The 23031-nt window shown below is 39.7% G+C and overlaps 4 long non-coding RNA genes across 4 annotated transcripts; 1 reads left to right on the top strand and 3 right to left on the bottom strand.

Moving 5' to 3' along the window:
• Positions 1-78: 78 nt before the first annotated feature.
• LOC141546885 (uncharacterized) lies at positions 79-4669 on the bottom strand. Its single transcript, XR_012483453.1, has 3 exons — positions 4637-4669; positions 1584-1691; positions 79-880 (listed from the first exon to the last, which is right to left on the bottom strand). It is a non-coding gene; the product is annotated as an uncharacterized LOC141546885 (long non-coding RNA).
• Positions 4670-10853: 6184 nt separating this feature from the next.
• LOC141547918 (uncharacterized) lies at positions 10854-14718 on the top strand. Its single transcript, XR_012483693.1, has 4 exons — positions 10854-11382; positions 11586-11709; positions 12993-13153; positions 14408-14718. It is a non-coding gene; the product is annotated as an uncharacterized LOC141547918 (long non-coding RNA).
• On the bottom strand, positions 12575-16902 carry LOC141547916 (uncharacterized). Its single transcript, XR_012483691.1, has 3 exons — positions 16877-16902; positions 13823-13930; positions 12575-13143 (listed from the first exon to the last, which is right to left on the bottom strand). It is a non-coding gene; the product is annotated as an uncharacterized LOC141547916 (long non-coding RNA).
• Positions 16903-18701: 1799 nt separating this feature from the next.
• Positions 18702-23028, bottom strand: LOC141547919 (uncharacterized). Its single transcript, XR_012483694.1, has 3 exons — positions 23003-23028; positions 19950-20057; positions 18702-19270 (listed from the first exon to the last, which is right to left on the bottom strand). It is a non-coding gene; the product is annotated as an uncharacterized LOC141547919 (long non-coding RNA).
• Positions 23029-23031: the final 3 nt, after the last annotated feature.

Genomic DNA, 23031 nt, shown 5'->3' on the forward strand with positions numbered 1-23031 from the left:
TGGATTTTGAGCTGGAAGCAATATTTCAGGGTTTCTACTTCCATATTTTACAAAGAAAGTCACTGAGACACAAGGAGGTTTAGTATAGTTAATATATTGTTCAAGCGCATACAAGTTGTAAGTGGCAGAGACAAGATTCAAACAGATCCTGTTAATACTATCGTGTTACCTCTAAGTGTTCATTATATATGGGTGTATGGGTGTCCATATATGTGTGTGTATATTTCCATACTCCAATCTTCTAACCTATAACTAAACATATTTACTCTTAAAAAAAAAAAGTGGTGGGATGGGGTAGGGGAAAGACACTGTAATAAAGTAACATTAAACAAGTGGTATTTTGCTCTGCTGTTTATTTCTTACTTTCATGACTTTATATTATCACTTTAAACTCCCTGAGCCTCAGTTTCCTCACATGTTAAATGAGATAGTTGAGCTCCATGACCACTAGGAAACTACATTTCCAGTTCTAAAATTGTGATTCCACAGTGAAAATCTAGCAACATTGTGTCCTAATGTAAGATCTGTATTTGATCATTAATGAGTCATATATTTTCTCTTGGATTTTATATAGTTCATTTGTAGCAACATTAACCTGGCATTCCCTTCTGAGGGCTGACCCCATCCTTGTTGTGGTGACTGTTAGAGGTGAGCCGCCCTCATCCCGGTGACCATCCACTCCAGATCCTCTTTGTGGTTGGTGGGGTGACAATATCAGAAGCCAAAATGTTGAAAGATCTCGTTTCTTCCCTGAAGCCTGGAACACAGGTACCGAACCCGAAATAACAGGACATGCATCTCCCTGGCCCAAGGATGGGAGAGTCTGGCTGTTCCCACAAGACTTGGTCTGAGCCTTAGGGGTAGCATTTGAGGAGATGATCTATAGAATTCGGGAGATGGTGAAGCACTGTGTAAAGGTCAGATAATTCTCTTACTACTACTATTATTACTTGTACTCTTACGCCTATTATTATTACTACTATTTCTACTATTACTCCTCTTCCTACTCCTATTAGTATTACTCCTACGATTACTACTATTACTCTTCCACCAACTACTACAATTACTGCCACTCTTATTATTGTTATTATTCCTTCTAGATCTCTTCCTCCTGCTACTAGTACTATCATTGCTCCTATTACTATTAATACTCCTTTTACTACCACTACTATTATTTCTACTACCACTTTTACTATTACTATTACTCCTACTGCTACTGCTACTCCTACTCCTACTAGTGTCACTCCTATTCCTATCATTATTACTGTTGCTATTACTACTTCTTCTACTACTATTATTCCTACTCCTATTATTATTAGTACTACTACCATTACTATTACTTTTATCATTACTACTCTTTTTACTACTTCTATCACTACTTTTATTCCTCTTCCTATTACTGTTACTACTCATACTACTCCTACTTCTTCTACGCCTCCACGTCCTACTACTGCCACTACTCCTTTGTCCGGAAGTCCATATGTTTTCTAAATAAAGAGGTTTCCTAAAAAATATTGTTAAAAGAAGACTTGCGCATAAAGCCTGAGCACAATCCTCATCAGATGAGCAATTGACTTGCTTACCTTGTCCATGGAGACCTCATTGTGTGATGCTCATTGTGACATGCCGGAGAACACCCAAAGTTTTCTGACTTAAAGGTGATGTTCTCTTCCCAACAACCCAGTTGGATCCTGACAGGAAAAGGGAGTAGTATGTGAATAGAAGAATGCATGAGTGGACTAATAGACTGATAGACTAGATACATAGATTCCTGGTGATGGATGAATGGGATAGAGAAGATAAACAAATAGATTGAATAGATACACTTAATGCATAGTTAAAACGATAATGATGGATAGATAAGTGAAAAGATAGATTTATAGTAGAAAAGTTTATAGGTAGAAAAGTGATTTATAGGAAGAAAAGTGATTTATAGGTAGCAAATAGCTCTATAGGAAGAAAAGCCATTTATAGGTAGAAAAGAGATATTTAGATTAAAAAAAGGGATTTAGAAGTAGAAAAGAGATTTATAGGCAGAAGAGAATGAATAGCTGGATTAAAATATACATACAACCCGCCCCCCAAATATTGCAGTTCGTGGATGGTTTTTCCAGTATATCAAATGGACACATATCTTTCACTTATGCTTTAACATTTTATCTTTTCAGGCAACCTATAAGCCAATACTGAAGCAAAGGAGATACTGAAGCCAGAGTGACCAGATTCTGGCGATATTGAAAACATGTCTTTGGAAATCTACTTGAAACGGGATTTAGATTGTTGTTGGGGAGTTTTGATCTATACTTTGGAGTTTATTGCACTGGTGGGGGGAAGGGGAGAGAGGATGTTTCTGAGTTTGATTGTTGGGGAGTTTTGATATCTATACTTTGGAGTTTATTGTACTGGTGGGGGGAAGGGGAGAGATGATGTTTCTGAGTTTGATGTGTTTTTAAAAATAAAAAATGTTTTTTTTCTGTTTCCAAAAGTTTCAAGTTGTCATTCTTTCAGCTCCCACATGATTAGTGATATTTCCCAGTTTCTTCTTTACTATCTGATGATTATATTTGCCAGCTGGTTAATCCTAAAGAAATACTTGTTGGCAAACTTATTGGGTAAACAACATTTTTCCCTTATTTGCAGCTAGCCCATACTGCTGATGGGTAAAGCTGGCTATCCTATCTGGGTTTGGGAATAAGAGAGGGAGGCAGATTTGTTCTTCTTTGAGATTGTGAAAAAACTGTAAGCAGGCCCTTTGCCATCAGAGGCTGGGGACCGTCTGAAAATCTGGGAGCAAAGAGGTAGTGGGGGTTAACAAGCAGCAGGGCTGTTGTGTTCTAGCCAGAGAAGTTCCAGAGAAGCTCGGAACTGGCCCTGCTGAAGTCTTCTGGATCTTCCTGGAGGAGCAGAGCAGCCATTCTACACCAGGAGGGCAATTCAGAATGACAAGGGACTGGCTTAGAGATTTGCATCCAGGTGCTTCCCCTCAGCTCTAGGGGAAGGCTGAGCCAGAAAATAATTGGTGTCCCCACAGGCTTGTGCTAGAGCCCCCCATTCCCCCTTTGAAGTTTCTTCTGCCTGACTTGTGCTCATTATAATCTATATGACTGAAATGTCAAACTTCTGTTTCTGAAAATCTAACCTTTCTTCAGAAGCTGGGAACCTAAATCCCCTGGATGAAGAAGGGGGATAGTAAGAGTGCTAGAAAAGCAAATGGGTGCTCTGGAGACGGCAAGATTGGAGATGGGAAAACCCCGTCTGATTTGATTCCATAGATAGTGGCAAACGTCAGGTTAGCCACAAAAGATGTTTGCACTGATTGATAAAGCTGGAACAATACCTCTTGGGAATTGATGTACAGGCTCTGGCAAGAAAATGAAACCAAACTAACTCCCAAGCAGGATGCAGCCTTAATTGGCTGAAGGGCCCCAGAAGACCCTGGACAAGCCAGTCAAGCCGGCTTCCAGAGCTAGTCCTTAGCTTGGCCTTGGGAATCCTCCCAGGGGGTGGAAGAGGAGGAGGTCTGGATTGCTCTCTGACAGCACCTTCTCATCCTCCATCTTGGGCTTTCCACTTCTGGGCTTGGGCTTGGAGGGTCTCATCTACAGAAAACCACCTTCTTGAGGGCAAGAACTGTTGGAGTTTTTCCTTGGTAGCTCTGCCATTTTTCCACTTCGAATCACTTCCGATTTACCAATATTTATTAAGGAAACAAGCATTTATTAAACTCCTATGTACCAAGCACTGTGCTAAGCACTTTACACATATTCTCTCCTGAACATCACTGGGAGGTAGGTGCTAATATCCACTCTCTCAGTTAAAGAAACTGAGGCAACAGGTCAGCAAAATAGAGGCGAGATTGAAACAGATCTTGTCTTGTACAGACAACCCTGGCCTAATTAACAAGGGGATTCTAGATCTGCAGCGTTCAATGGGGTGTTTTCCAAATTCTACATGATGAAAGGTACCGGATGAAGCGGTCTGGGGTCTTAACCGTGGCCCTAGCTCCTTCTGCTTTGCAGCCAAACCCTAGGCTCCATCCCAAGAGCAATATGTGGGCTTGGCTCCCTTTCCCGCTGGTGCTTCTACTCATGTCCCCAGTTTCTGGTCCCTGTGTCCTTTGTGACCATATCATTCATCTGGTAGCCCACCTCATCCATCTTCCTTAGACTACTCAATCAGCAAAGCTCAATTAAACAAGGAGCAAACATATATTACATACTTACTAGGGGTCGTATATTTCACTAGACCCTGGAGACATAAAGGTAAAAACAAAATGGTCTTGCCCGCAAAGTTTATATTCTATTGGGGAAAATGATGTCAACAAAAAGAACTAGGAAGACAATCTATGCATAAGCAAGATAATTGTATAAATATTTTTACATACATTGGATTAAGCATATATTTTCATATATTTAACATGTGAATCCCCTGTCATCTTCCCTGTCATCTAGGGGAAGAGGTGGAAGGAAGGAGGGGAAAAGTTGGAAGAGAAGGTTTTGCAAGGGTCAGTGTTAAAAACTTACCCCTTCATATGTTTTGTAAATAAAAAGCTTTCCTCAAACAATTTTTAAAAAGAAAAAAAACCCACATACCAGGTGAGCACTACCCTCATCTGATGAGCATTTGCTTTGCTTACCTTCTCCATGGAGACCTCATTGTGTCATGCCCATTGTGACACGCCTGAGAACACCCAAGGTTTTCTGACTTAAAGGGGATGTTCTCTCCCCAACAACCCAGTTGGATCCTGACAGCCAAGGGAGTAGTATATGAATAGAAGAATAGATGAGTGGACAAATAGACTAATAGACTAGATACATAGATAAGTGCTGATAGATAGATGGGATAGATAGGGTAAACAAATAGATTAAATAGATACACTTGATGCATAGTTAAATAGATAATGATGGGTAGATAAGTGAAAAGATAGATTTATAGTAGAAAAGTTTATAGGTAGAAAAGATATTTATAGGAAAAAAAAGTGATTTATAGTTAGAAAAGAGATTTATATGAAAAAAGCGATACATAGGTAGAAAAGAGATATATATAGTTAAAAAAGTGATTTAGGAGAAGAAACGAGATTTATAGGTAGAAAAGAGATTTATAGGCAGAAGAGAATGAATAGCTGCCTTAAATTATACATAGATAATGAAGGAGTCAATGGAGGGTTAGGTAAATCAGTAAATAAATTACTGGAGAGAGAGATCCATTTGGGCCCTCATCAGCATGATACCAAGGGCTGCTGTCATAGATTGAGACTGCCTTCACGTCAGTATTAAACTATTATATTTTATTCTTAAATATTATAGAAGCTAAAATGGTTGCTTTCTATCTGGCTTGGGAAATTGTTGACTTCTCTTTCTTCCCCTCTTCCCCCACGCCCCCCCAAAATTGCATTTTGTGGATGGTTATTCTAGTAGATCAATTGGACACATATCTTTCACTTATGCTGTAACATTTTACCTTTTCAGGCATCCTATAAGCCACTGCTGAAGCAGAGGAGATACTGAACCAGTTGTGACCAGATGCTGGCGATATTGAACGCATCTTAAGCCACGGGATCGACTTAAAACGGGATTTAACCTGTTCATGAAGGTAAAGCATCTACATAGAGATAATGTACCTGCAGCTTCCCTCCTGCAGTCAGTGTTAATAGGAGATCAAGGTAGGGCCTGGTTGCTGACTAGCCCTATATATAAACTAGAAGTACAAATAATCTGGGAAATAGAGAGCCTACACTTAAAAGCAAACAAACAAACAAAAGCAAATTCTTTTAGTTCGGAAACTCTTTTCTTTTTCCTCATCCTATGGCTGGTTCCCAGAAAAAAGATGACTTGCTCATATTAGAGGTTTCATAAATGCTTGTTAAATTCAATTACATATAGATGAAGACTTTTTCTAAAATTATAGGCAGCTGGCTGGTTCAGTGGATAACACTGTTGGACCTCCCTTGAATCAGCAACTGATTTCAAACACCAGCTGTAGGACTCTGGGCAAGTCACTTAATCTGTGTTTGCCTCAATTTCCTCCTCTGTAAATTGGGAATGATACAATCATGTTTGCTCCACAGAGGATAAGCCTCTGAGAACTATTTGTTTTCAAGTAGAGTCACAGCATCGTGGATTTTGAGCTGGAAGCAATATTTCAGGGTTTCTACTTCCATATTTTACAAAGAAAGTCACTGAGACACAAGGAGGTTTAGTATAGTTAATATATTGTTCAAGCGCATACAAGTTGTAAGTGGCAGAGACAAGATTCAAACAGATCCTGTTAATACTATCGTGTTACCTCTAAGTGTTCATTATATATGGGTGTATGGGTGTCCATATATGTGTGTGTATATTTCCATACTCCAATCTTCTAACCTATAACTAAACATATTTACTCTTAAAAAAAAAAAGTGGTGGGATGGGGTAGGGGAAAGACACTGTAATAAAGTAACATTAAACAAGTGGTATTTTGCTCTGCTGTTTATTTCTTACTTTCATGACTTTATATTATCACTTTAAACTCCCTGAGCCTCAGTTTCCTCACATGTTAAATGAGATAGTTGAGCTCCATGACCACTAGGAAACTACATTTCCAGTTCTAAAATTGTGATTCCACAGTGAAAATCTAGCAACATTGTGTCCTAATGTAAGATCTGTATTTGATCATTAATGAGTCATATATTTTCTCTTGGATTTTATATAGTTCATTTGTAGCAACATTAACCTGGCATTCTTTTCTGAGGGCTGACCCCATCCTTGTTGTGGTGACTGTTAGAGGTGAGCCGCCCTCATCCCGGTGACCATCCACTCCAGATCCTCTTTGTGGTTGGTGGGGTGACGATATCAGAAGCCAAAATGTTGAAAGATCTCGTTTCTTCCCTGAAGCCTGGAACACAGGTACCGAACCCGAAATAACAGGACATGCATCTCCCTGGCCCAAGGATGGGAGAGTCTGGCTGTTCCCACAAGACTTGGTCTGAGCCTTAGGGGTAGCATTTGAGGAGATGATCTATAGAATTCGGGAGATGGTGAAGCACTGTGTAAAGGTCAGATAATTCTCTTACTACTACTATTATTACTTGTACTCTTACGCCTATTATTATTACTACTATTTCTACTATTACTCCTCTTCCTACTCCTATTAGTATTACTCCTACGATTACTACTATTACTCTTCCACCAACTACTACAATTACTGCCACTCTTATTATTGTTATTATTCCTTCTAGATCTCTTCCTCCTGCTACTAGTACTATCATTGCTCCTATTACTATTAATACTCCTTTTACTACCACTACTATTATTTCTACTACCACTTTTACTATTACTATTACTCCTACTGCTACTGCTACTCCTACTCCTACTAGTGTCACTCCTATTCCTATCATTATTACTGTTGCTATTACTACTTCTTCTACTACTATTATTCCTACTCCTATTATTATTAGTACTACTACCATTACTATTACTTTTATCATTACTACTCTTTTTACTACTTCTATCACTACTTTTATTCCTCTTCCTATTACTGTTACTACTCATACTACTCCTACTTCTTCTACGCCTCCACGTCCTACTACTGCCACTACTCCTTTGTCCGGAAGTCCATATGTTTTCTAAATAAAGAGGTTTCCTAAAAAATATTGTTAAAAGAAGACTTGCGCATAAAGCCTGAGCACAATCCTCATCAGATGAGCAATTGACTTGCTTACCTTGTCCATGGAGACCTCATTGTGTGATGCTCATTGTGACATGCCGGAGAACACCCAAAGTTTTCTGACTTAAAGGTGATGTTCTCTTCCCAACAACCCAGTTGGATCCTGACAGGAAAAGGGAGTAGTATGTGAATAGAAGAATGCATGAGTGGACTAATAGACTGATAGACTAGATACATAGATTCCTGGTGATGGATGAATGGGATAGAGAAGATAAACAAATAGATTGAATAGATACACTTAATGCATAGTTAAAACGATAATGATGGATAGATAAGTGAAAAGATAGATTTATAGTAGAAAAGTTTATAGGTAGAAAAGTGATTTATAGGAAGAAAAGTGATTTATAGGTAGCAAATAGCTCTATAGGAAGAAAAGCCATTTATAGGTAGAAAAGAGATATTTAGATTAAAAAAAGGGATTTAGAAGTAGAAAAGAGATTTATAGGCAGAAGAGAATGAATAGCTGGATTAAAATATACATACAACCCCCCCCCAAATATTGCAGTTCGTGGATGGTTTTTCCAGTATATCAAATGGACACATATCTTTCACTTATGCTTTAACATTTTATCTTTTCAGGCAACCTATAAGCCAATACTGAAGCAAAGGAGATACTGAAGCCAGAGTGACCAGATTCTGGCGATATTGAAAACATGTCTTTGGAAATCTACTTGAAACGGGATTTAGATTGTTGTTGGGGAGTTTTGATCTATACTTTGGAGTTTATTGCACTGGTGGGGGGAAGGGGAGAGAGGATGTTTCTGAGTTTGATTGTTGGGGAGTTTTGATATCTATACTTTGGAGTTTATTGTACTGGTGGGGGGAAGGGGAGAGATGATGTTTCTGAGTTTGATGTGTTTTTAAAAATAAAAAATGTTTTTTTTCTGTTTCCAAAAGTTTCAAGTTGTCATTCTTTCAGCTCCCACATGATTAGTGATATTTCCCAGTTTCTTCTTTACTATCTGATGATTATATTTGCCAGCTGGTTAATCCTAAAGAAATACTTGTTGGCAAACTTATTGGGTAAACAACATTTTTTCCTTATTTGCAGCTAGCCCATACTGCTGATGGGTAAATCTGGCTATCCTATCTGGGTTTGGGAATAAGAGAGGGAGGCAGATTTGTTCTTCTTTGAGATTGTGAAAAAACTGTAAGCAGGCCCTTTGCCATCAGAGGCTGGGGACCGTCTGAAAATCTGGGAGCAAAGAGGTAGTGGGGGTTAACAAGCAGCAGGGCTGTTGTGTTCTAGCCAGAGAAGTTCCAGAGAAGCTCGGAACTGGCCCTGCTGAAGTCTTCTGGATCTTCCTGGAGGAGCAGAGCAGCCATTCTACACCAGGAGGGCAATTCAGAATGACAAGGGACTGGCTTAGAGATTTGCATCCAGGTGCTTCCCCTCAGCTCTAGGGGAAGGCTGAGCCAGAAAATAATTGGTGTCCCCACAGGCTTGTGCTAGAGCCCCCCATTCCCCCTTTGAAGTTTCTTCTGCCTGACTTGTGCTCATTATAATCTATATGACTGAAATGTCAAACTTCTGTTTCTGAAAATCTAACCTTTCTTCAGAAGCTGGGAACCTAAATCCCCTTGATGAAGAAGGGGGATAGTAAGAGTGCTAGAAAAGCAAATGGGTGCTCTGGAGACGGCAAGATTGGAGATGGGAAAACCCCGTCTGATTTGATTCCATAGATAGTGTCAAACGTCAGGTTAGCCACAAAAGATGTTTGCACTGATTGATAAAGCTGGAACAATACCTCTTGGGAATTGATGTACAGGCTCTGGCAAGAAAATGAAACCAAACTAACTCCCAAGCAGGATGCAGCCTTAATTGGCTGAAGGGCCCCAGAAGACCCTGGACAAGCCAGTCAAGCCGGCTTCCAGAGCTAGTCCTTAGCTTGGCCTTGGGAATCCTCCCAGGGGGTGGAAGAGGAGGAGGTCTGGATTGCTCTCTGACAGCACCTTCTCATCCTCCATCTTGGGCTTTCCACTTCTGGGCTTGGGCTTGGAGGGTCTCATCTACAGAAAACCACCTTCTTGAGGGCAAGAACTGTTGGAGTTTTTCCTTGGTAGCTCTGCCATTTTTCCACTTCGAATCACTTCCGATTTACCAATATTTATTAAGGAAACAAGCATTTATTAAACTCCTATGTACCAAGCACTGTGCTAAGCACTTTACACATATTCTCTCCTGAACATCACTGGGAGGTAGGTGCTAATATCCACTCTCTCAGTTAAAGAAACTGAGGCAACAGGTCAGCAAAATAGAGGCGAGATTGAAACAGATCTTGTCTTGTACAGACAACCCTGGCCTAATTAACAAGGGGATTCTAGATCTGCAGCGTTCAATGGGGTGTTTTCCAAATTCTACATGATGAAAGGTACCGGATGAAGCGGTCTGGGGTCTTAACCGTGGCCCTAGCTCCTTCTGCTTTGCAGCCAAACCCTAGGCTCCATCCCAAGAGCAATATGTGGGCTTGGCTCCCTTTCCCGCTGGTGCTTCTACTCATGTCCCCAGTTTCTGGTCCCTGTGTCCTTTGTGACCATATCATTCATCTGGTAGCCCAGCTCATCCATCTTCCTTAGACTACTCAATCAGCAAAGCTCAATTAAACAAGGAGCAAACATATATTACATACTTACTAGGGGTCGTATATTTCACTAGACCCTGGAGACATAAAGGTAAAAACAAAATGGTCTTGCCCGCAAAGTTTATATTCTATTGGGGAAAATGATGTCAACAAAAAGAACTAGGAAGACAATCTATGCATAAGCAAGATAATTGTATAAATATTTTTACATACATTGGATTAAGCATATATTTTCATATATTTAACATGTGAATCCCCTGTCATCTTCCCTGTCATCTAGGGGAAGAGGTGGAAGGAAGGAGGGGAAAAGTTGGAAGAGAAGGTTTTGCAAGGGTCAGTGTTAAAAACTTACCCCTTCATATGTTTTGTAAATAAAAAGCTTTCCTCAAACAATTTTTAAAAAGAAAAAAAAACCCACATACCAGGTGAGCACTACCCTCATCTGATGAGCATTTGCTTTGCTTACCTTCTCCATGGAGACCTCATTGTGTCATGCCCATTGTGACACGCCTGAGAACACCCAAGGTTTTCTGACTTAAAGGGGATGTTCTCTCCCCAACAACCCAGTTGGATCCTGACAGCCAAGGGAGTAGTATGTGAATAGAAGAATAGATGAGTGGACAAATAGACTAATAGACTAGATACATAGATAAGTGCTGATAGATAGATGGGATAGATAGGGTAAACAAATAGATTCAATAGATACACTTGATGCATAGTTAAATAGATAATGATCGGTAGATAAGTGAAAAGATAGATTTATAGTAGAAAAGTTTATAGGTAGAAAAGATATTTATAGGAAAAAAAAAGTGATTTATAGTTAGAAAAGAGATTTATATGAAAAAAGCGATACATAGGTAGAAAAGAGATATATATAGTTAAAAAAGTGATTTAGGAGAAGAAACGAGATTTATAGGTAGAAAAGAGATTTATAGGCAGAAGAGAATGAATAGCTGCCTTAAATTATACATAGATAATGAAGGAGTCAATGGAGGGTTAGGTAAATCAGTAAATAAATTACTGGAGAGAGAGATCCATTTGGGCCCTCATCAGCATGATACCAAGGGCTGCTGTCATAGATTGAGACTGCCTTCACGTCAGTATTAAACTATTATATTTTATTCTTCAATATTATAGAAGCTAAAATGGTTGCTTTCTATCTGGCTTGGGAAATTGTTGACTTCTCTTTCTTCCCCTCTTCCCCCACGCCCCCCCAAAATTGCATTTTGTGGATGGTTATTCTAGTAGATCAATTGGACACATATCTTTCACTTATGCTGTAACATTTTACCTTTTCAGGCATCCTATAAGCCACTGCTGAAGCAGAGGAGATACTGAACCAGTTGTGACCAGATGCTGGCGATATTGAACGCATCTTAAGCCTCGGGATCGACTTAAAACGGGATTTAACCTGTTCATGAAGGTAAAGCATCTACATAGAGATAATGTACCTGCAGCTTCCCTCCTGCAGTCAGTGTTAATAGGAGATCAAGGTAGGGCCTGGTTGCTGACTAGCCCTATATATATATACTAGAAGTACAAATAATCTGGGAAATAGAGAGCCTACACTTAAAAGCAAACAAACAAACAAAAGCAAATTCTTTTAGTTCGGAAACTATTTTCTTTTTCCTCATCCTATGGCTGGTTCCCAGAAAAAAGATGACTTGCTCATATTAGAGGTTTCATAAATGCTTGTTAAATTCAATTACATATAGATGAAGACTTTTTCTAAAATTATAGGCAGCTGGCTGGTTCAGTGGATAACACTGTTGGACCTCCCTTGAATCAGCAACTGATTTCAAACACCAGCTGTAGGACTCTGGGCAAGTCACTTAATCTGTGTTTGCCTCAATTTCCTCCTCTGTAAATTGGGAATGATACAATCATGTTTGCTCCACAGAGGATAAGCCTCTGAGAACTATTTGTTTTCAAGTAGAGTCACAGCATCGTGGATTTTGAGCTGGCAGCAATATTTCAGGGTTTCTACTTCCAAATTTTACAAAGAAAGTCACTGAGACACAAGGAGGTTTAGTATAGTTAATATATTGTTCAAGCGCATACAAGTTGTAAGTGGCAGAGACAAGATTCAAACAGATCCTGTTAATACTATCGTGTTACCTCTAAGTGTTCATTATATATGGGTGTATGGGTGTCCATATATGTGTGTGTATATTTCCATACTCCAATCTTCTAACCTATAACTAAACATATTTACTCTTAAAAAAAAAAAAGTGGTGGGATGGGGTAGGGGAAAGACACTGTAATAAAGTAACATTAAACAAGTGGTATTTTGCTCTGCTGTTTATTTCTTACTTTCATGACTTTATATTATCACTTTAAACTCCCTGAGCCTCAGTTTCCTCACATGTTAAATGAGATAGTTGAGCTCCATGACCACTAGGAAACTACATTTCCAGTTCTAAAATTGTGATTCCACAGTGAAAATCTAGCAACATTGTGTCCTAATGTAAGATCTGTATTTGATCATTAATGAGTCATATATTTTCTCTTGGATTTTATATAGTTCATTTGTAGCAACATTAACCTGGCATTCCCTTCTGAGGGCTGACCCCATCCTTGTTGTGGTGACTGTTAGAGGTGGGCCGCCCTCATCCCGGTGACCATCCACTCCAGATCCTCTTTGTGGTTGGTGGGGTGACAATATCAGAAGCCAAAATGTTGAAAGATCTCGTTTCTTCCCTGAAGCCTGGAACACAGGTACCGAACCCGAAATAACAGGACATGCATCTCCCTGGCCCAAGGATGGGAGAGTCTGGCTGTTCCCACAAGACTTGGTCTGAGCCTTAGGGGTAGCATTTGAGGAGATGATCTATAGAATTCGGGAGATGGTGAAGCACTGTGTAAAGGTCAGATAATTCTCTTACTACTACTATTATTACTTGTACTCTTACCCCTATTATTATTACTACTATTTCTACTATTACTCCTCTTCCTACTCCTATTAGTATTACTCCTACGATTACTACTATTACTCTTCCACCAACTACTACAATTACTGCCACTCTTATTATTGTTATTATTCCTTCTAGATCTCTTCCTCCTGCTACTAGTACTATCATTGCTCCTATTCCTATTAATACTCCTTTTACTACCACTACTACTATTATTTCTACTACCACTTTTACTATTACTATTACTCCTACTGCTACTGCTACTCCTACTCCTACTAGTGTCACTCCTATTCCTATCATTATTACTGTTGCTATTACTACTTCTTCTACTACTATTATTCCTACTCCTATTATTATTAGTACTACTACCATTACTATTACTTTTATCATTACTACTCTTTTTACTACTTCTATCACTACTTTTATTCCTCTTCCTATTACTGTTACTACTCATACTACTCCTACTTCTTCTACGCCTCCACCTCCTACTACTGCCACTACTCCTTTGTCCGGAAGTCCATATGTTTTCTAAATAAAGAGGTTTCCTAAAAAATATTGTTAAAAGAAGACTTGCGCATAAAGCCTGAGCACAATCCTCATCAGATGAGCAGTTGACTTGCTTACCTTGGCCATGGAGACCTCATTGTGTGATGCTCATTGTGACATGCCGGAGAACACCCAAAGTTTTCTGACTTCAAGGTGATGTTCTCTTCCCAACAACCCAGTTGGATCCTGACAGGAAAAGGGAGTAGTATGTGAATAGAAGAATGCATGAGTGGACTAATAGACTGATAGACTAGATACATAGATTCCTGGTGATGGATGAATGGGATAGAGAAGATAAACAAATAGATTGAATAGATACACTTGATGCATAGTTAAAAAGATAATGATGGATAGATAAGTGAAAAGATAGATTTATAGTAGAAAAGTTTATAGGTAGAAAAGTGATTTATAGGAAGAAAAGTGATTTATAGGTAGCAAACAGCTCTATAGGAAGAAAAGCCATTTATAGGTAGAAAAGAGATTTTTAGATTAAAAAAAGGGATTTAGAAGTAGAAAAGAGATTTATAGGCAGAAGAGAATGAATAGCTGGATTAAAATATACATACAACCCCCACCCAAAATATTGCAGTTTGTGGATGGTTTTTCCAGTATATCAAATGGACACATATCTTTCACTTATGCTTTAACATTTTATCTTTTCAGGCAACCTATAAGCCAGTACTGAAGCAAAGGAGATACTGAAGCCAGAGTGACCAGATTCTGGCGATATTGAAAACATGTCTTTGGAAATCTACTTGAAACGGGATTTAGATTGTTGTTGGGGAGTTTTGATCTATACTTTGGAGTTTATTGCACTGGTGGGGGGAAGGGGAGAGAGGATGTTTCTGAGTTTGATTGTTGGGGAGTTTTGATATCTATACTTTGGAGTTTATTGTACTGGTGGGGGGAAGGGGAGAGATGATGTTTCTGAGTTTGATGTGTTTTTAAAAATAAAAAATGTTTTTTTTCTGTTTCCAAAAGTTTCAAGTTGTCATTCTTTCAGCTCCCACATGATTAGTGATATTTCCCAGTTTCTTCTTTACTATCTGATGATTATATTTGCCAGCTGGTTAATCCTAAAGAAATACTTGTTGGCAAACTTATTGGGTAAACAACATTTTTCCCTTATTTGCAGCTAGCCCATACTGCTGATGGGTAAAGCTGGCTATCCTATCTGGGTTTGGGAATAAGAGAGGGAGGCAGATTTGTTCTTCTTTGAGATTGTGAAAAAACTGTAAGCAGGCCCTTTGCCATCAGAGGCTGGGGACCGTCTGAAAATCTGGGAGCAAAGAGGTAGTGGGGGTTAACAAGCAGCAGGGCTGTTGTGTTCTAGCCAGAGAAGTTCCAGAGAAGCTCGGAACTGGCCCTGCTGAAGTCTTTTGGATCTTCCTGGAGGAGCAGAGCAGCCATTCTACACCAGAAGGGCAATTCAGAATGACAAGGGACTGGCTTAGAGATTTGCATCCAGGTGCTTCCCCTCAGCTCTAGGGGAAGGCTGAGCCAGAAAATAATTGGTGTCCCCACAGGCTTGTGCTAGAGCCCCCCCATTCCCCCTTTGAAGTTTCTTCTGCCTGACTTGTGCTCATTATAATCTATATGACTGAAATGTCAAACTTCTGTTTCTGAAAATCTAACCTTTCTTCAGAAGCTGGGAACCTAAATCCCCTGGATGAAGAAGGGGGATAGTAAGAGTGCTAGAAAAGCAAATGGGTGCTCTGGAGACGGCAAGATTGGAGATGGGAAAACCCCGTCTGATTTGATTCCATAGATAGTGGCAAAGGTCAGGTTAGCCACAAAAGATGTTTGCACTGATTGATAAAGCTGGAACAATACCTCTTGGGAATTGATGTACAGGCTCTGGCAAGAAAATGAAACCAAACTAACTCCCAAGCAGGATGCAGCCTTAATTGGCTGAAGGGCCCCAGAAGACCCTGGACAAGCCAGTCAAGCCGGCTTCCAGAGCTAGTCCTTAGCTTGGCCTTGGGAATCCTCCCAGGGGGTGGAAGAGGAGGAGGTCTGGATTGCTCTCTGACAGCACCTTCTCATCCTCCATCTTGGGCTTTCCACTTCTGGGCTTGGGCTTGGAGGGTCTCATCTACAGAAAACCACCTTCTTGAGGGCAAGAACTGTTGGAGTTTTTCCTTGGTAGCTCTGCCATTTTTCCACTTCGAATCACTTCCGATTTACCAATATTTATTAAGGAAACAAGCATTTATTAAACTCCTATGTACCAAGCACTGTGCCAAGCACTTTACACATATTCTCTCCTGAACATCACTGGGAGGTAGGTGCTAATATCCACTCTCTCAGTTAAAGAAACTGAGGCAACAGGTCAGCAAAATAGAGGCGAGATTGAAACAGATCTTGTCTTGTACAGACAACCCTGGCCTAATTAACAAGGGGATTCTAGATCTGCAGCGTTCAATGGGGTGTTTTCCAAATTCTACATGATGAAAGGTACCGGATGAAGCGGTCTGGGGTCTTAACCGTGGCCCTAGCTCCTTCTGCTTTGCAGCCAAACCCTAGGCTCCATCCCAAGAGCAATATGTGGGCTTGGCTCCCTTTCCCGCTGGTGCTTCTACTCATGTCCCCAGTTTCTGGTCCCTGTGTCCTTTGTGACCATATCATTCATCTGGTAGCCCACCTCATCCATCTTCCTTAGACTACTCAATCAGCAAAGCTCAATTAAACAAGGAGCAAACATATATTACATACTTACTAGGGGTCGTATATTTCACTAGACCCTGGAGACATAAAGGTAAAAACAAAATGGTCTTGCCCGCAAAGTTTATATTCTATTGGGGAAAATGATGTCAACAAAAAGAACTAGGAAGACAATCTATGCATAAGCAAGATAATTGTATAAATATTTTTACATACATTGGATTAAGCATATATTTTCATATATTTAACATGTGAATCCCCTGTCATCTTCCCTGTCATCTAGGGGAAGAGGTGGAAGGAAGGAGGGGAAAAGTTGGAAGAGAAGGTTTTGCAAGGGTCAGTGTTAAAAACTTACCCCTTCATATGTTTTGTAAATAAAAAGCTTTCCTCAAACAATTTTTAAAAAGAAAAAAAACCCACATACCAGGTGAGCACTACCCTCATCTGATGAGCATTTGCTTTGCTTACCTTCTCCATGGAGACCTCATTGTGTCATGCCCATTGTGACACGCCTGAGAACACCCAAGGTTTTCTGACTTAAAGGGGATGTTCTCGCCCCAACAACCCAGTTGGATCCTGACAGCCAAGGGAGTAGTATGTGAATAGAAGAATAGATGAGTGGACAAATAGACTAATAGACTAGATACATAGATAAGTGCTGATAGATAGATGGGATAGATAGGGTAAACAAATAGATTCAATAGATACACTTGATGCATAGTTAAATAGATAATGATCTGTAGATAAGTGAACAAATAGATTTATAGTAGAAAAGTTTATAGGTAGAAAAGATATTTATAGGAAAAAAAAAGTGATTTATAGTTAGAAAAGAGATTTATATGAAAAAAGCGATACATAGGTAGAAAAGAGATATATATAGTTAAAAAAGTGATTTAGGAGAAGAAACGAGATTTATAGGTAGAAAAGAGATTTATAGGCAGAAGAGAATGAATAGCTGCCTTAAATTATACATAGATAATGAAGGAGTCAATGGAGGGTTAGGTAAATCAGTAAATAAATTACTGGAGAGAGAGATCCATTTGGGCCCTCATCAGCATGATACCAAGGGCTGCTGTCATAGATTGAGACTGCCTTCACGTCAGTATTAAACTATTATATTTTATTCTTCAATATTATAGAAGCTAAAATGGTTGCTTTCTATCTGGCTTGGGAAATTGTTGACTTCTCTTTCTTCCCCTCTTCCCCCACGCCCCCCCAAAATTGCATTTTGTGGATGGTTATTCTAGTAGATCAATTGGACACATATCTTTCACTTATGCTGTAACATTTTACCTTTTCAGGCATCCTATAAGCCACTGCTGAAGCAGAGGAGATACTGAACCAGTTGTGACCAGATGCTGGCGATATTGAACGCATCTTAAGCCTCGGGATCGACTTAAAACGGGATTTAACCTGTTCATGAAGGGAAAGCATCTACATAGAGATAATGTACCTGCAGCTTCCCTCCTGCAGTCAGTGTTAATAGGAGATCAAGGTAGGGCCTGGTTGCTGACTAGCCCTATATATATATACTAGAAGTACAAATAATCTGGGAAATAGAGAGCCTACACTTAAAAGCAAACAAACAAACAAAAGCAAATTCTTTTAGTTCGGAAACTATTTTCTTTTTCCTCATCCTATGGCTGGTTCCCAGAAAAAAGATGACTTGCTCATATTAGAGGTTTCATAAATGCTTGTTAAATTCAATTACATATAGATGAAGACTTTTTCTAAAATTATAGGCAGCTGGCTGGTTCAGTGGATAACACTGTTGGACCTCCCTTGAATCAGCAACTGATTTCAAACACCAGCTGTAGGACTCTGGGCAAGTCACTTAATCTGTGTTTGCCTCAATTTCCTCCTCTGTAAATTGGGAATGATACAATCATGTTTGCTCCACAGAGGATAAGCCTCTGAGAACTATTTGTTTTCAAGTAGAGTCACAGCATCGTGGATTTTGAGCTGGCAGCAATATTTCAGGGTTTCTACTTCCAAATTTTACAAAGAAAGTCACTGAGACACAAGGAGGTTTAGTATAGTTAATATATTGTTCAAGCGCATACAAGTTGTAAGTGGCAGAGACAAGATTCAAACAGATCCTGTTAATACTATCGTGTTACCTCTAAGTGTTCATTATATATGGGTGTATGGGTGTCCATATATGTGTGTGTGTATATTTCCATACTCCAATCTTCTAACCTATAACTAAACATATTTACTCTTAAAAAAAAAAAAAGTGGTGGGATGGGGTAGGGGAAAGACACTGTAATAAAGTAACATTAAACAAGTGGTATTTTGCTCTGCTGTTTATTTCTTACTTTCATGACTTTATATTATCACTTTAAACTCCCTGAGCCTCAGTTTCCTCACATGTTAAATGAGATAGTTGAGCTCCATGACCACTAGGAAACTACATTTCCAGTTCTAAAATTGTGATTCCACAGTGAAAATCTAGCAACATTGTGTCCTAATGTAAGATCTGTATTTGATCATTAATGAGTCATATATTTTCTCTTGGATTTTATATAGTTCATTTGTAGCAACATTAACCTGGCATTCCCTTCTGAGGGCTGACCCCATCCTTGTTGTGGTGACTGTTAGAGGTGGGCCGCCCTCATCCCGGTGACCATCCACTCCAGATCCTCTTTGTGGTTGGTGGGGTGACAATATCAGAAGCCAAAATGTTGAAAGATCTCGTTTCTTCCCTGAAGCCTGGAACACAGGTACCGAACCCGAAATAACAGGACATGCATCTCCTTGGCCCAAGGATGGGAGAGTCTGGCTGTTCCCACAAGACTTGGTCTGAGCCTTAGGGGTAGCATTTGAGGAGATGATCTATAGAATTCGGGAGATGGTGAAGCACTGTGTAAAGGTCAGATAATTCTCTTACTACTACTATTATTACTTGTACTCTTACCCCTATTATTATTACTACTATTTCTACTATTACTCCTCTTCCTACTCCTATTAGTATTACTCCTACGATTACTACTATTACTCTTCCACCAACTACTACAATTACTGCCACTCTTATTATTGTTATTATTCCTTCTAGATCTCTTCCTCCTGCTACTAGTACTATCATTGCTCCTATTCCTATTAATACTCCTTTTACTACCACTACTACTATTATTTCTACTACTACTTTTACTATTACTATTACTCCTACTGCTACTGCTACTCCTACTCCTACTAGTGTCACTCCTATTCCTATCATTATTACTGTTGCTATTACTACTTCTTCTACTACTATTATTCCTACTCCTATTATTATTAGTACTACTACCATTACTATTACTTTTATCATTACTACTCTTTTTACTACTTCTATCACTACTTTTATTCCTCTTCCTATTACTGTTACTACTCATACTACTCCTACTTCTTCTACGCCTCCACCTCCTACTACTGCCACTACTCCTTTGTCCGGAAGTCCATATGTTTTCTAAATAAAGAGGTTTCCTAAAAAATATTGTTAAAAGAAGACTTGCGCATAAAGCCTGAGCACAATCCTCATCAGATGAGCAGTTGACTTGCTTACCTTGGCCATGGAGACCTCATTGTGTGATGCTCATTGTGACATGCCGGAGAACACCCAAAGTTTTCTGACTTCAAGGTGATGTTCTCTTCCCAACAACCCAGTTGGATCCTGACAGGAAAAGGGAGTAGTATGTGAATAGAAGAATGCATGAGTGGACTAATAGACTGATAGACTAGATACATAGATTCCTGGTGATGGATGAATGGGATAGAGAAGATAAACAAATAGATTGAATAGATACACTTGATGCATAGTTAAAAAGATAATGATGGATACATAAGTGAAAAGATAGATTTATAGTAGAAAAGTTTATAGGTAGAAAAGTGATTTATAGGAAGAAAAGTGATTTATAGGTAGCAAACAGCTCTATAGGAAGAAAAGCCATTTATAGGTAGAAAAGAGATTTTTAGATTAAAAAAAGGGATTTAGAAGTAGAAAAGAGATTTATAGGCAGAAGAGAATGAATAGCTGGATTAAAATATACATACAACCCCCACCCAAAATATTGCAGTTTGTGGATGGTTTTTCCAGTATATCAAATGGACACATATCTTTCACTTATGCTTTAACATTTTATCTTTTCAGGCAAGCTATAAGCCAGTACTGAAGCAAAGGAGATACTGAAGCCAGAGTGACCAGATTCTGGCGATATTGAAAACATGTCTTTGGAAATCTACTTGAAACGGGATTTAGATTGTTGTTGGGGAGTTTTGATCTATACTTTGGAGTTTATTGCACTGGTGGGGGGAAGGGGAGAGAGGATGTTTCTGAGTTTGATTGTTGGGGAGTTTTGATATCTATACTTTGGAGTTTATTGTACTGGTGGGGGGAAGGGGAGAGATGATGTTTCTGAGTTTGATGTGTTTTTAAAAATAAAAAATGTTTTTTTTCTGTTTCCAAAAGTTTCAAGTTGTCATTCTTTCAGCTCCCACATGATTAGTGATATTTCCCAGTTTCTTCTTTACTATCTGATGATTATATTTGCCAGCTGGTTAATCCTAAAGAAATACTTGTTGGCAAACTTATTGGGTAAACAACATTTTTCCCTTATTTGCAGCTAGCCCATACTGCTGATGGGTAAAGCTGGCTATCCTATCTGGGTTTGGGAATAAGAGAGGGAGGCAGATTTGTTCTTCTTTGAGATTGTGAAAAAACTGTAAGCAGGCCCTTTGCCATCAGAGGCTGGGGACCGTCTGAAAATCTGGGAGCAAAGAGGTAGTGGGGGTTAACAAGCAGCAGGGCTGTTGTGTTCTAGCCAGAGAAGTTCCAGAGAAGCTCGGAACTGGCCCTGCTGAAGTCTTTTGGATCTTCCTGGAGGAGCAGAGCAGCCATTCTACACCAGAAGGGCAATTCAGAATGACAAGGGACTGGCTTAGAGATTTGCATCCAGGTGCTTCCCCTCAGCTCTAGGGGAAGGCTGAGCCAGAAAATAATTGGTGTCCCTACAGGCTTGTGCTAGAGCCCCCCATTCCCCCTTTGAAGTTTCTTCTGCCTGACTTGTGCTCATTATAATCTATATGACTGAAATGTCAAACTTCTGTTTCTGAAAATCTAACCTTTCTTCAGAAGCTGGGAACCTAAATCCCCTGGATGAAGAAGGGGGATAGTAAGAGTGCTAGAAAAGCAAATGGGTGCTCTGGAGACGGCAAGATTGGAGATGGGAAAACCCCGTCTGATTTGATTCCATAGATAGTGGCAAACGTCAGGTTAGCCACAAAAGATGTTTGCACTGATTGATAAAGCTGGAACAATACCTCTTGGGAATTGATGTACAGGCTCTGGCAAGAAAATGAAACCAAACTAACTCCCAAGCAGGATGCAGCCTTAATTGGCTGAAGGGCCCCAGAAGACCCTGGACAAGCCAGTCAAGCCGGCTTCCAGAGCTAGTCCTTAGCTTGGCCTTGGGAATCCTCCCAGGGGGTGGAAGAGGAGGAGGTCTGGATTGCTCTCTGACAGCACCTTCTCATCCTCCATCTTGGGCTTTCCACTTCTGGGCTTGGGCTTGGAGGGTCTCATCTACAGAAAACCACCTTCTTGAGGGCAAGAACTGTTGGAGTTTTTCCTTGGTAGCTCTGCCATTTTTCCACTTCGAATCACTTCCGATTTACCAATATTTATTAAGGAAACAAGCATTTATTAAACTCCTATGTACCAAGCACTGTGCTAAGCACTTTACACATATTCTCTCCTGAACATCACTGGGAGGTAGGTGCTAATATCCACTCTCTCAGTTAAAGAAACTGAGGCAACAGGTCAGCAAAATAGAGGCGAGATTGAAACAGATCTTGTCTTGTACAGACAACCCTGGCCTAATTAACAAGGGGGTTCTAGATCTGCAGCGTTCAATGGGGTGTTTTCCAAATTCTACATGATGAAAGGTACCGGATGAAGCGGTCTGGGGTCTTAACCGTGGCCCTAGCTCCTTCTGCTTTGCAGCCAAACCCTAGGCTCCATCCCAAGAGCAATATGTGGGCTTGGCTCCCTTTCCCGCTGGTGCTTCTACTCATGTCCCCAGTTTCTGGTCCCTGTGTCCTTTGTGACCATATCATTCATCTGGTAGCCCACCTCATCCATCTTCCTTAGACTACTCAATCAGCAAAGCTCAATTAAACAAGGAGCAAACATATATTACATACTTACTAGGGGTCGTATATTTCACTAGACCCTGGAGACATAAAGGTAAAAACAAAATGGTCTTGCCCGCAAAGTTTATATTCTATTGGGGAAAATGATGTCAACAAAAAGAACTAGGAAGACAATCTATGCATAAGCAAGATAATTGTATAAATATTTTTACATACATTGGATTAAGCATATATTTTCATATATTTAACATGTGAATCCCCTGTCATCTTCCCTGTCATCTAGGGGAAGAGGTGGAAGGAAGGAGGGGAAAAGTTGGAAGAGAAGGTTTTGCAAGGGTCAGTGTTAAAAACTTACCCCTTCATATGTTTTGTAAATAAAAAGCTTTCCTCAAACAATTTTTAAAAAGAAAAAAAACCCACATACCAGGTGAGCACTACCCTCATCTGATGAGCATTTGCTTTGCTTACCTTCTCCATGGAGACCTCATTGTGTCATG

Source organism: Sminthopsis crassicaudata, chromosome 6 (genome assembly GCF_048593235.1).
Source record: "Sminthopsis crassicaudata isolate SCR6 chromosome 6, ASM4859323v1, whole genome shotgun sequence".
Classification (NCBI taxonomy): Eukaryota; Metazoa; Chordata; class Mammalia; order Dasyuromorphia; family Dasyuridae; genus Sminthopsis; species Sminthopsis crassicaudata.